Source organism: Macaca nemestrina, chromosome 5, assembly GCF_043159975.1.
Source record: "Macaca nemestrina isolate mMacNem1 chromosome 5, mMacNem.hap1, whole genome shotgun sequence".
NCBI lineage: Eukaryota > Metazoa > Chordata > Mammalia > Primates > Cercopithecidae > Macaca > Macaca nemestrina.
In genome coordinates, this window is record NC_092129.1 from 114304979 (window position 1) to 114317288 (window position 12310).

Genomic DNA, 12310 nt, shown 5'->3' on the forward strand with positions numbered 1-12310 from the left:
AAAATTTAGAAAACATTCTTTCAGTATTTGATAACTATTATTAGATTCAACAAAGAATTCATTCACATCATTGATGAATGAGTGAAATTCTAGCATGTCTTCACTGTTTCATTTTTGTCTTACTCATTAACATAAATAAAACTATCAACCAATATTCACATCAGAACTACATTCACTTGTCAATGACATGAAGAGTTTCTTTGCTGAATTGGATAGTAATCAAGCATTTATTCATAGTCTGATATTGTGATGCTGTTGTTGGATTATAAAAATGATAGTGGATTTATAACGAAATGGCAAATCACATGGAAATTACTATGGTTAGGTGCACTTTGCAAAAAAATATTGCATATCTTATTATTTGTAAAGTATCTATATCAAAAATTTATAATAAAGTTAAATAGGTATAAATATGGAAACACTTTCCAGAAAGAGTCAATCGTTAATTATTTACCAGCACACCACTGGTATGAGTATTATTACTTGCATCTTACAGAGTAGGAGACTGGGGCTCAGTAACTGTACTTACCTGCCCAAGGTTGAACCACTAGTAAGTGCAAGAGTTATGACTGACTAGAACTCAGGATTGCCTGAATAAAACATACTCCTTTCTTCAGAGTTTTGACTTAGGGTTGATACCTAAATTTGTTATGATGACCTTGCTTTCACTTTTCGGTTTGAGTCTGCAAGGCCAGTTAGAATTGCTTTGCCTCTCTCCTCTTCCAGATTGCAGGTGTTCAACTTTAGGTGAAAGGCAGTTGTCACCTCATATAGGTGGGTTCGGATGTTTGACTCTCCTTTTGTGCCCTGTCCTCACCATCACCATCAGGACAGGGGAGAATCAAATGACTGTGTGAAAAGGAATTAGATGCTAAAATAAGGAGAGATTGATGTTCAAATCTTCATTTGACTGTATAATGTATAATTTTTAAACTTCAATTTCCTGCCTCTTAGTATTATTGTCTTAAACATCACATGTGAAAGCCCTTTACATACAGCTGGGTACAAGTAAGAGGAGCCACAAATTCAGATGCTTCAAGAGACTAAGAGAATGAAACTGACATAATATCGAGTAACAGTAAGTGGTGGGGATAGGGTGGACTGGAGAGTTTATCATTGTGACTTCCAAATTAACTTCCCTGAAGAACAGATTGAAGCTAGAGTCTTTTGTGACTGATGTAAGCCCAAGAAGATAGCAAAGTAGATGTGTTTTGAAAGATACATAATTTAGGGAAGGATCCTAAAAGAGTACAAAAACCTAAGTGGGAATTAGTGCCATTGAAATGTCCAAACAGTCATTAAATTAGTGAGGCTTTTTCCACTAAACTTGGAAAGAATGGTCTCGTTCTGTTGTATATTTTTAAATTGACCAGGGCTCTTTTAGGTCTTACATTTCTAACTCTACAACTCTGTCATCTTTCTGCTTCTACAGGCTTCCCGTATAACCTAATCATCACTGAAGCAACAAATAGTGGTCCATTTACTACCTCTATTTACCAGTGACAGAAACCCCAGTTATTATTTCACAGTCTCTGTATGGCTCCCCTATTGCTTCCTCTGCTAATGTTTCAAAAAAGAGCATTGAAAAAAATCTTATAATATGCTAACCTATGTTCAAACTGTGTTAACTTTTCAAAATAGGGACTCCATAGATCCTAAGAATTTCATTAAAAATTGTAAGTATGTAAAACTTGACATGCATATAAAAGTACTAAAATATATCCATATTGTTTTAAAATGATAATAAAATAAATGCTTTGGACTTTATTCTGGGTTTTTTTTTTTGGCCAGGATGGAGGAAAAAGAACAAGATTTGTACTCCTGCCTGAAACAATCACACGCCACCCCCCCCAACACACACGATAAAACATATGGAAAAAAATGGTTTTCAAGAAACTGGACATCAGGAAATGAAGGGCTATGATCTGTGAGGAACAGGAACTGAATGAGGCAAGACATAAACTTATCCCAGCATAGTGTTTTGAGAGAGTGTCTAGGCCATAACACAAGAAGGCAGAAGCAGGATACGTAGGGAGAACTCCCTGGGTTGGGAAGACAGAGATGAAAGTCTGGGGAAAGCAAGGCAGCTAGAGTTCTTAGGATAGAGCACCAGAGAGCACTTTAAACAAATAGAAAAGAAAATTTAAAAAATAATACATGCCACCTACAGTGGTGTCAAATAACATCCAATGATTAGTAATACATCTAAAGAAAAATTTAGTGTACTTCTGTAAACTAATATGTATTCACTTTAAACTAATATATATTATTGAGAAAAATTTAAAGAAGATACGAATAAAATTGAGAAATATTCCACATTAATTGAATGGAAGACTTAATATTGTTAAGATGTCAATCACCACCACCAAAAGGACTAAAAAAATAAAAAGAAAAAAAAATAGATACTTCTAAGTGTTAGTGAGCATGTAGAGCAATTAAAACTCATGCACTGCTGATGAGAATATAAATGATTAAACAACTTTGGAAAAATGTTTGGCAATATCTACTAAAGCTGATCATATACATGCTCTATTATCTAGCAATAATATTTAGATACACGTTTAACTAAATTGCATACATATGTTCACTAGAAAACATGTATAGTAATGTTATAGGCTCTATTCACAACAGCTGAAAATCAGAACTATTCACATGCCTATCAACAGTAGAATATACAAATAAATTGGAATGTACTTCCACAATGGAATCCCATCCAGCAACGAGAATGGATAATCTAAAAATATATGCTAGCCAGGCGCAGTGGCTCACACTTGTAATCCCAGCACTTCGGGAGGCTGAGGTGGGAGGATCACGAGGTCAAGAGATGGAGACCATCCTGGCCAACATGGTGAAACCCTGTCTCTACTAAAAATACAAAAAAAATTAGCTGGGTGGGGTGACACGTGCCCGTAGTCCCACCTACTCGGGAGGCTGGGCAGGAGGATTGCTTGAACCCGGGAGGTGGAGGTTGCAGTGACCTGAGATTGCACCACTGCACTCCAGCCTGGCGACAGAGCGAGACTCCGTCTCAAAAAACAAAACAAAACAAAAAATATATATGTGCTACAAAATGGATAAATTGCACACCCATAAGGTTGAGTGATGGAAACAAAACACAATATAAAACATACTATGTGATTTCATTCCTTTCAATACATTTACAAAATTAGTCTAGACAGTTACCTTGGGTGTAAGTGATTACAAGGGAACGTAAGTATTCTGGGTGCTGATGGTGTTGCTAGGTATGGGTTATATGGGTCCTCTCAATTGTGAAAATTCATAAAACTATACATTTTAAATATGTGCATTTTTTTCTGTATGTATATGTTAATAAAAAGTTTTTTTAAGTATTTGATATCTGAAGTGTCAGCTTCATAATACTCCGTAGAAAATGCTATATCTTGGAAACTCTAAAACTATAAAATGTTTTATAAACAGAGAACAAAACTAAATAAAGCTAACACAGTCCCCTAAAAAGCAGCAGTTTTAAATCAATTGCTATAATGGTTGCTATATTGACAAATATAATTTCACAAATCTACCTTAGTTTTTTGACAGCCCGTTTTCTCTTTTCAAAATTGTTTCTTTTCTAGCTATAAACTAATACATACTTACTGTGGAGAATTCAAGAAATAATTATGGAAAGGTAAAGGGAAGATTATAGAAATCACTTGTTGTGCACATGTACCCTAGAAATTAAAGTATAAATAAAAAAGAAATCACTTGTTTTAAACACAATAGTTTGTCATATATCCTTTCAAATATACAAGAGTGTGTGTAATTAAATTGTCTATATTTATAAATATATACAGTTCTCGTGTTCCCTCCATATATTAGATAACATATTCTGTATTTCATTTATGTGCTGCTTTTTTATACTAACCATTACGATATGAGTATTTAAATGTAATTTTAAAAACTTCCTAAACACAATTTGAATGGGTCTAAATAATCCATGATATGAATATGCTAAATTGCTGTTATTCATCTTATTATTTGTATTAACTTCCTTCCAAATATTTCATTATAAGGAACACTGCAGTGAACATCTTTGCACATATATCTTTATTACTACTGTTTACTTAGAATAAATTTATCAAAGACAAATTGTTAAGTTAAAATATGTGATTTGTTCAAGACGCTTATACACATGCATATACACACACATATATATCTGCATATATGTGTGTATATATATAAATTATTTTGGAAGAATTGGGACCAGCATGCATTCTCAGTAATTATATGAGAATTGTAGTTTCCCTGAACCTTTACTAAAAATAAACTTTTTTGCATTTGTTGTTTCCATGTTTGCAATAATTATTTGGTAGACAAAAAGTATGTGTGTGTTTTAATTTTTCTTGTTTTTTAATGAAAATAAATGTATTTCAGTCATTTGCATTTTTTTAAGCATTGTGTATTAAGGTGAGCTAATATCAAGTAAAGTCTGAAATAAAGAAGGTTTCTTTATCACCCTGTCCAGTAGGTGTTAAGTTGGCAGGTGGACACAAGCTGTTTGAGAGACCCAGGCTCTACCACCCCCTAAAGATTTATTATTGAGATTGGGTCATACCACACAGGAAGAATAGGAAAGAAGGAGAGAGGGGAAGGTACAGTATGTGGACCCTCTGAAAAGCCCTGGCCTTGAAGTGGAACATCATTTCTGTTTCTATTCTACTGGAGATGACTTAGATATGTGGCCATGAGGTAGGCTGGGAGTGAGTCTAGCCATGTGCCAGACTACATTTCTGTCACTACTGAAGAAAAAGAGGGAAATTTTGTTGGCCAGCTGGCACTCTCTGCGATGATGTCCTTTGTTCACCTTAATGGGTAGATTTAGTGAGTTTTCTCCATGAAATCTTTATATATAAATGACAACAAAATTGCTGTATATGTTACATATATGTTTTCTGATTTACCCTGCTTTTTCTCTGAATTGGAATAATAACACAGAATTCTTTACTTCTTGTAATGAAAATATAAATTATTTCCTTTGAGTGTTCTTGCATTCCTTTTATATGTAGAATTTAATTTTCCATCTCAAGATCAGTAAAAGAACCTTTCATTATTGTCTTTTTTTTCCTAATAGATTTATGTCTTCTAATTAACTTTTAATATCTTTATAATCCATTTTGATAAAGCAGTATCACTGATAAGCGATCATTTAACTATACACATATTTAGCATAGTTTCCTAAACAATTCTTCTCCCAAATATTTTATGATACCGTGTTTATCACACACTAATTTTCTACATATGCCTTGTCTATTTCTGAGCTATCTAGTCTGATCTTTTTGAGCTTGTACATCTTCTCTCAGAACCACATGTTTTTAATTAATGAGGTTTTTTATTTTTATATCTGTTAATACATTTCCCACTTGTGACAATTTTTCAATTTGTCAGAATAAACTTGAAATCACCTTATAAGTTTCCAAAACATATTAATATCTCTGTCATGTATCTATCTATCCATCTATTTCCTCATTTACATTCTTATTGAACTGCATTCAACATTAAAATTGGTTTGAATATTAAGATATTCAAGCTTTTTAAATCAGAAACATAATGTCTTTCATTTATTCAAGTTTTTAGGGTTTTTTTCTTTTTAAATGTCACTTGGTAAAGACTTTGTGTTTTTTCTTTAACTTTGCATGAGAGGAGGGTCTCTTGTTGCTCACAGCAAAAATTAATAGCCACAAGTAGTTAGATAAAACATTAAACACTTGTTGACCCTCTGTGGTGCTTCTATCACTGTGCTGGCTTGGGGGATTACCAAAAGTGAAAAAAAGTGTAGTTGCTGTCCTGAAAAGATTTCCAGTTAAAGAAAATATATAAGTACATTATTATTATGTAACATGTATAAGATCGCCTAAAAACAAAAAAGATGCATTTAGAAACCTTTTTGGAGAATTCTTCATAAACTTCCCTTCCCATTTCTTTACATGCAAACTAGTTCATTCAGCAAGCACTTTTGAGTGTCTACGGGAGACTCTGTTGCATTCCTTCTTTGATGGTCACTAGAAGTAAAACATAGCCTCTGTCCTTGGTTAGCACATAACCAGCAAATGAACATGATTAAGGTATCTACAGCAATGTTAACTCCTTTGGAAATGGCACAAATAGCTCCACATTTGATAATTACAAATCTATCCATCATAAATATCAACTGGTAAAAGTTGAGTACTTCTAATAAAGAGAGAAGTTAGGGGTGGTAAATATTCTTCAGATATACTCTTTAAAATGTGTTTTGTTTTTAGCCTCCATAATTTTTTTCAATAATTTTTTATCTGATGATTTTAAAAATTGAATTAATTTTTAGATTTTCATTGTATCCAATCATTTTTCCCTTTCCCATAATAAGAAAGTGCCGTTCTTCCCCTTTTTGATAAACTTGATAAACTGTGGGTGGTGGAGAAAATGCAAGCAAATATCTGAAAATAGTGTAAGGTGGTTGGAAAAAAGGTTGGGTGTGGGGGTGGGGTGGAGATAAAAGGAGGAGGTTACAGAGCCTCTCATGGCATGGACCCGGTCTGAACCTCTTGAGAAGTATTTGGCATTGCTCACTTGTGCTGACGCTTGCTCACAAAGGAGGGAAGTTTCATTTCACTCCCACTCACATGCTCTAGTTTCATATCTGAAACCGTGCCTGATAGGATGTGATTAGAATGCGATTCCTCATCTGGAGCTTTTTTACAGAGCGTGTACTGAGAAACATTGGTCATTTCTGTAAGTTGTCTCTAAAATGTTGCTTATTGCACAAAATAAATAAATTGTTTTATTCAAGAGGCTTTCCTGGTTAAAACCAACATTTCTGTCGCCAATAATGAACAAAAATATATCAACATTTTAAAAGGAGATAGTATTACTCACATTTTTTATTTAGAATTAATATTTAAAGTTTTTTTTCCTTTCTAAAATGTTGGAAATATTCTTTAAGAAATTCACACTCATGCCTAGTTTCTTAAATTAATATTATAGTTTTTAAAGAGCAGGTCCTGCTGCTTAATAGGTCTCTGATCTGATCCATAGCACTGACTCCCAACCTGGAACCTAGTAGGTGCTCAACAAACATGGAATTGCATGCCCAGATTGTCTTAGTCTCTCAATCTAGAGCTTTCCCTTACAGCTTTAAGTTAACTCTAAAAACCAGGGAATAAGGAATCATTTTCAACTGTCTCATGTAAATTTTTACATCTTTAATAGTTATAGTAGAATTCTAGTCTAAAGTACAATTTTTAATCTTTAATGTAATATGCTATCTATACGACTATAAAAGTCTGCAGATAATATATTCCCTACAGTCTGTGACATTAATATGGTCTCTTTAGCCCCTGTCACGGTCCATTTAGAGTTTCCTACAGGGAAAAGATGTAGATATTTTCTATTTCCTACTCTATCTCTCTAAGAACATGACAGTGCATAATAACGATGATATTAGTACTTGTGAAATAGCCATCAGTTCTAAAGGGATCAGTAGCCAGGGAAAAAGAGTCTCTAAATGAGTTGTAATGGAGATCATGAACAGTAAATTAAAATAAAGGAAAGCAAACAATCGAAACCCTTCCACAACGATCTCCAAAGGTAGGAAACTGCAATGAACTGATTTTAATTGATTTCCCTCTTTAAATGTTCAATTTTGAAAGGGAGTATTCCAAAATGAAAAAAAAAATACATAAAGAAAGGAAATAGAAAGCAAGTTAGATGTATATTATGCCTACAGATTTCAGATCTGAGACGGCAAGTTAAGATATGGAATTGCCCATGTATATTTTTAACAGAGTTAAAAGACTGGGGACCCGACAAAGGCCATCAGGTTGCACTAGCACTACCTCCTCTGTCAGCCTTCAGCTACTTTACCTTCTTTTGCCATCATTCGTTTTTGACTTTTGTCCTTTGCCTCTCACTCAGCTTCCTTATGGCATTTCCTGTTTAACCACTCACATGAAACCATAGCTGCATCCCTTCCAGTAAGCCACTACCTTCTTGTGGAACACATCTAACACTTGCTCATTCTTTGTTTCTTGCATGACTCTTGAATGTCTCTGGTTTTTGTCCTGACATGCTTCTTGTCACTGTGTCAACACACAGATGACCCAATCATCATGCAGGTAACATTTAAAGACCAACGCATTTTATATATAATCTATCTAAGAAATCACGAAAGTCTCTTATTCATTTTTAAAGGTCATCTACATTCCTTTGTACTTTTAACAGGTTAATTTATCTTCAAAATATGTATAATAGAATCATGTTATATGGGAAGTGAGATTTTACCCTATTTGCAAGGTAGCATGTTAGCCTGGTACAGTTTCATGGATGCTGGAAGAAGACATGAGACTCCCAGGTCAGAAATAAAGAACTTTATTACTCTTAGCAATAGCAGTAGCCAAAATATCACCATCTATGTTAGTTTCCTGAGCCCTGATTTCCACAGGGTTATGTGAAGAAGACTGGGTGATGCTTGTCCATGCAGGGGGTTGTGTTACAGAAGAGAACTCCAAAGTTAGGGAACTTCAATTTTTTTTTCAATTGATATTATGATTGTCCTTTGCTGTGGAGGAAGAGACTATATTTAATACACTGGATAGTAAGCACATGTGCCGTTTAATCTGGAGGAAGACACCATCTCTATCTTTCAAGACTGTTCTCAATACAAACATTTGTGGAAAGACAGTCTAGGACAAAGGCAGTTAGTGCCGCCACTTATAAGCAATCAGAAATATGAAAGACCTGTAAAATATTGTTTGCTAACAGTAGGGCTAAGAGTAGAGCACATGGAAGAGGACTGCCCTGGGTGCAGGCAAGACAGATATTCAGCATCTTCAATAGTATCAGTGATCAATGCTCTTTCCTGAAAACAAAATACAACAAAACAAATGGGGTTTTTTTTGCTCTAATTTTACATTTGTTTCAATTACAGTTGAGTTTGAATAACATATGAGTAATATTCAAATTAGAACATTTTATTATGTATCCTTAAATACAAATAACATGTATATCAGAGTTAATTTGGGGAAACTTTCAGTTATACAGTAAGTGTTCCAACACACAAGACTTTACAGAGTAAGTTTGCAAAAGGATACAAATAATTCAGCATAATTCAAGCTCACTTTGGGTGCTTGTAAGTCCAACCCATGAAGGACAATGAATTTCTGAGTTAAAATAATTAAAAGCACAAGGATCATAGAGACAAAGAGATACAACTTGAGTTAATTCAATTCTGCCATGCTGTGTGACTGTTTGGAAGATTTTAACTGTGTTTAATTTTTTTTTTCCATTGCACAGACATTTGAAAGTTAATACAATTAATCCTGGGGAGAAGCACATGTTGGAATTTCAAGAATTTATTATGAATAAAATTTTTACAAATCTCTGTCAAATGTATCCTTATGTTTAAAACTTTTCCTAATAATTGGAATATCTGTTGTTTAATGAAAATGAAACTTTTTAAAAATTAAAATTAATAAGTGTTAACTAATGAAGTATAAGATGGATTGAATTTACATATAGTATCTATTGAGCACGTATGTGCACAAAAAAGAGACAACTGTCACAAAATCATTGACAAATTTATAAAACTGTCTTGAAACAGAAACTGTAATTTTATTATTCTTTGCTGTGACAACCCAATATTTAGGTACAAGATTTTTCTCCTTTTTCAAAAGATTTATTAGTGTAATTGAACAGTATCAAACCATTAGTTTTTTCCTTTTTGTACTTTTATAGTTTTTTGTAGTTAAAAATTTTGCTGGCATGATTATATATATGAAGTTAAATAGAAAATCTTACTTATTTTCTGGCCATTAATATTGTTTATTTTATTTTATGATTATTACCGAGCATAGTTTGCTGTATGAGAGAAAGAGATGATAAAGCAAACAAGCAAATAAAACTATCTTCCCCGGGTGTCAAACGTGCTACTGTAGGGCCATCAACAATGAGCCAGCACAAAGATTATGACTAACTACTAGTCTGAATAAACATAACTGAGTCTTCAGTATTAACAAAATCTAAAGTGACTGAAAATCATAGGACTGGTTGGGGGTGTTGTTAGGAGAGCCATCCTCCAGAGTAAAACAGGAATTCTGCAGCACACAGCTAGTACAGCTACTGGGATGATCTAACTGTTTCTTTTTCATACCTCAGTAAGTCAAAGCTCCTCATTGTACCAGTTATGTTCTACTTTCTTGTTCCAGCTATCAGGCAAGAGTCCTTGAAACAATCTTGGTTACAAACTACAACCTTGGTTACATCAATTGCCTAGCCCTTAGTGTGTTGTACCTATATATTTTATTAATATATTAATAAAATTACTTGATACCACAATTTCAATATGCAATTATTATACCCATTTTATAGCTTGAATTATTTCATCAAGCACACTTACCTTAAGAAGTTGATCCAGAAGTAAAACTTTTCTAAAGAGTTCACCCCAATCCCTCAGAAATATGCACTGTAGCTTCTAATCACACATTAAAATAGCTAAGGTAGCTGAGGTAGAGTAGAATTCACTAAACTAGTGTAAACAGATAAGTATATAAATAGATAAATGATATAACTGGGATATTGCATGTCTTCATAGTACCTATATTCATTATTAGAAAAATATTACTACAGAAGAAGTGAAATTGTCCTTACTATAGAGACATGTTAATTGCACTTATATGCATTAGTTTAGCGAGAAAAGCAAGATCACACATAGATTTCTTCTCCAATCAATTTCCCTAAGTGTAATGTTTTATGTAGTCTTTGGCTTATAGATATTTTTGTTTCTTTTGTCATATAAAAATTCATGAAATATATAGGCAACTAAATTTTCATAAGTATGACAGTTTTAAGCTTCTAGTAAATAAATTCAGTAATCATGCTATATCAAATTTAATGAAGTATTGCAATTCTTATCTCTTTATGTAGTATGAAATTTAGCCCCACATGATGGGGTTGAGGGGTCTGGATTGATTTGCTGCCTCTTCTGTTCCTCTTTAATGAAAATGAAAATGTAGGTATTTTCTTCAAGTGACTGAGAATTGCAAAGAAAGATACAAAATACCTGAAAATATTGACAGGTCCTAGAAGAAAACATTAGCAATTCAATATGTCTTCCCAATGGACAGAAAACTCAATAAGAAAAAGAGTGGTTCCACATATTATTCTATCAGACTCCTCTTGTATTTTGTTTTTAATTACATCATTTAAACTGAGGTAAAAATAACCCAGTAATACAAGGGAAATGGGAATGATTAGAAACCCTAAGATGGGAGACAACACTGCTGAAATTCTTCAGTGAGCAAAGAATAGCTCTAGATATAAGTGAAGTCTTAAAGATAATCTCTACTTTGTAAGAAATTTATCACAGTATTTTAAAGCCCTTCTTGCCTTAAATTCTATCTCTTTACAATGGCATAAAGGAAGCAATATTAAGAACGAACTATATCTGTAGTCAGTCTTGAGGCTAGACAATCATCAATGCTACATTTGCCAGGCATCTCCCAGAACCTTTTCAGAGGTTCCAAACTGTCAGGCAAAGATGTAATTCTCCAAGGGAAGTGGACAGGAGAGGAGAAATATCACTAGTCTCTCACCCTTATTAATGCCTGTGCAGACCAGGGTCCTGTTAGAATATTCCAATAATCTAACTTATTTAGAGCACTCCTTTCTAACAGTTTCTCTTTCTCTGGGACACACACATCCAACACACACACACAACTGATAGGGAGGAAGAAAAACGTTTTCTAGATCCACAAAAGTTCAGGCTAGATACATGACTCCAGGTAATTTGTATACAACTCCAAAGCCACTTCTTTAGACCACTTGGAAATATGGTTGCCTGCAGAGTGTCTGTCACAGGCTGAATTGTGTTTCATACAAAATTCCTAAGTAGAATGTGGAAGCCCTAACCCCCAGGATCTCAGCATGTGACTGTATTTGGGATCTTTAAAGAGTATTGAAAGAGGTAATTAAACTAAAAGGAGGTCACTGGGGTAGGCCCCTTCAATATGACTGTTATTCTTGTAAGTAGAGGAAATGAGAATACAGATACACTCAGAGAAAAGGACATGGGAAGACACAGGAAGAAGATGGCCATCTAGAAGCTGAGAGGAAAAGTCTCAGAAAAAAACAATCTAGCAACACCTTGATCTTGAACTTCTAGCCTCCAAAATGGTGAGAAAATGAATTTCTGTTGTTTAAGCCACCCAGGCAATGGTACTGTGTTATGGCAGCCCTGACAAACTAATGCAGTGTCTATGAAGCCCTACTGAGGTTCCGGAATGCCATGGCAGTAGACTGAATTCACAAGTTCATTCACCAA